We start from the raw sequence: 3,077 nt of genomic DNA on the forward strand, positions 1-3,077 counted from the left end.
GGGGGGGGGGGGGGGGGAGGATAAACACTTTCCTATTCACTACCTGCTGTTAATTAGTAGAGAAATTAAATAATAAAAAAAAATTTTAAAGGCTGCACTCTTTTTAAGGTCTGGTGAATCAGTGCTTTGTGTTAATTCAGCTGCTTTGGGTAAATCTAGGGTCTCAACTATATCCAAGATTAATCCAGGACTTTAGTCAGTGAACCTAGTGCATATTCTCGTCTTAATTACAGCCTGACAGTAGCCACGTTACGTACAGCTCAGGACAAACGCACATTCAGGAAGCTCAGGGTTGGAGTTTTTTCAGTCATCATCTCTGCACCCCAGGAAAAAAATTCTCTCCCTTTGAAATCTCACTTGCCCTATTTCCTCTCAGAGGAAAGTTTTTCTGGGAAGTTTGATAAAACTCCTTTGGTGTTTTTGGAGCTGTAGTGCTTTGAAATGTATCTGAACTTTCCTTTAGAGAACTTTTTCTCTTTTTTCCCTTTTTCCATTCTCAGCTCAAACACACTGCACAACTGCTTGGCCTTGTTGTGTACCTGTCTGAGGTAGATTAACTACCATAATAAGAATATCAATGAGTTAGTGTCTTGTGCTTTTTTTTTTTCTTTTTAATGTGCTGAAATCCCATTTTCTCTTCTCACGTCAAGTGTCCAGTAGTCACCACAGAATTTGTTATTTTAACTTACTTTATAGGTAAGTATTTGTATGCACCATTGCAAGGGATAATAGAACACACGGGAGTTCTTATAAGGTAGGTGACTCTGCCCCAAGTGTGTCCACCACCACAGCCATGTCAGTTGTGAGAGCACGTTAGTGTGATCCTGCTTCACGCAGGCACGTTCACATCAAGCTAACCAGTCACAGTTAGCTTGATGGTTGCTGAAGCTGCTTGTTTTGCTCTTTAGAAGGACTGTTTTTGTAGTTTTATCTAGCCAGCTTTACCACTACATCTCCATTCACAGTAGAAGCGCTTTGCCAGTACAGAACAGCAGTATTCCCCTACATACAAAGCACCCCGATGAAGATACCATGTGACTTAGCATTAAGAGGACAGCTCTGACAAAGGGCTCGGTCCCTGTTAGCCTTTGTTCCTGAGATAGTGGAATTTTCAAGATACGGGGAGTGGGGAGAGAGTTTACTTGTCTTTTGAATATAATGGCTGGAGTTAGTTTTGGTATTGTTTCTAGTGAAACACACTTTAAAGTGGAACTTTGTTTTTTTTTCTTGACCAACTTGTTTGTTTGCAAATAAGGAGTCTCTATCAGCTGGCCAGGTCTTCTGCAAATATGTGTCTGGTTGTGGTTAAAGGCCATCCGTACACAAAAGTTACCATCTGGTTTATAAACCACAGCCCCGAGGATCAGAGGGGGACTTCCCTTGCAGCTTTTGTCAGAGCTCTGAGAAGCCTTCCTCTGGACTGGGTCACAGCTCTGAGCTGTAGTAATGTCATCATGCGTCTTTGTGCGTTTCAGTAAAAATGAGCAAAAGTTCACATCTTGGTCAAGAAAAGAAAGCAGCTGTTACAGTAAATCAACATGAGCAAATTGCTTCTGTTACATTAAGAATGGTGTAGCCAGCGTCACTGTTACGTACATGAATGAAATGTTATGCGCATGAAAGGACACTCAACCACAGGCAGGAAAAATAAAAGTTCAAAAGAAACTGCAAGATGCAGGCAGAGCAGAGTCCACAGAAGTGGATGATCAGAGATGGACAGCAGGCAAGGAACAGGGATGAATCTGTGGGAAGTCCAAGAGCATGTCAGATTTAGTCCTTTTCATTGTAATTGTAATTGCTGGTGTGACAGATCCCCTGGAGAAGGAGGAGAAGTGGCAAGACAAATGGCTACATTCATTTTCATAGGTTTGGGCACTGAAGGACAGAATCCAAATTTACAGAGTAGTTGCTGTCTTGCGATTATTTCTCAGGGTAGGGACACCAGTAGGAATTGTTACTCCTTACCATCTCTAACATGAGGTGGACTCACCAGAAAATACTTACCAAAGTGTGACTAATATCAGAAGTGGACAAAATGATTACCTTTTAGAAAACATGCCTTTTTTGTGCTGCTGTGTACCTTGTCTGTAACCAATCCAAGAGTTTGAGAGGGAGAGAAGTACATGAAGCTCTTGACTACCGCGTGGATTCTTGGACATACACTTCTGGCCGTGCTTGTGACGGGGGCCACCACTCCACCTGCAAGCAAGCGCTGCGTGCGTCCCTGCCTGGTCAGCCTCACACTGGGCAACTGAACACTGTCAGGTGAGTTTTGGTCATCAGACAGGGCAAGATCCTAAACCACTGTCTTCAACACCTCTCTTAGCAAGACTTACATTTCAGGCAGCGAGAGAAGCAAAATGTTTTTACACAGAGTGCACGTACAGAGTTCAGCTTTGCTTGTCAGCCAATTGTGGCTATCTTAAACAACGCAATCACAGTCCCACTAGCAGCATTAATGGGAAAACGTTCTTGCAATCAGCTTTCTGAAGGTTACACTGGTAATCTTGCATCTCCTACCCAGCTGTAGGTAAGATGTGAGGGGGTGGGGATCTGTGTGTGTATGCTGTGTGTATCTGCACATAGGGACAGGGCTTTCCTTCAGTTTTTCTTCCTCAAGTACTCCCTTTTGGATCTGAAGAACGTGATCAGAAGATTTTCCAGAGAAAAATGGTATTTATTTCTGGCGTCATAATGAAGTCATGAGGGAAAGTATCTTCACCCCCATCTGCCAGTGCAGACAACACTAACAGATTGCTAGAAATAGCCATCCCTCCAATAAAACCTGGTGTTAAAATGTTATGTAAAGCACAATGTTTGGCAGGATCCTCTCTTTGTGCTCCCCTTCTGCCTTTTCTTCCTGATCTTCAGTTTCAGATCTATCTCTGCAGTGCTGTTCCAGCCCTTTATGATTTTATTTTATCCTCTTTGAACAAAGACTGTTTTCTTTTAGGACTTGTCCCTCTTCCCCAGACTATTTTTACCAGTTCCACCTCCTCAGTCTCTTCCCGCTCTGACTCACTGCTGGGAATCCTCTCTTGGATTATTTCTCCTTCCCTCATCCCCACAGTATCACT

This window comes from Athene cunicularia (assembly GCF_003259725.1).
Source record: "Athene cunicularia isolate RWA chromosome 1 unlocalized genomic scaffold, athCun1 chr1_part1, whole genome shotgun sequence".
NCBI lineage: Eukaryota > Metazoa > Chordata > Aves > Strigiformes > Strigidae > Athene > Athene cunicularia.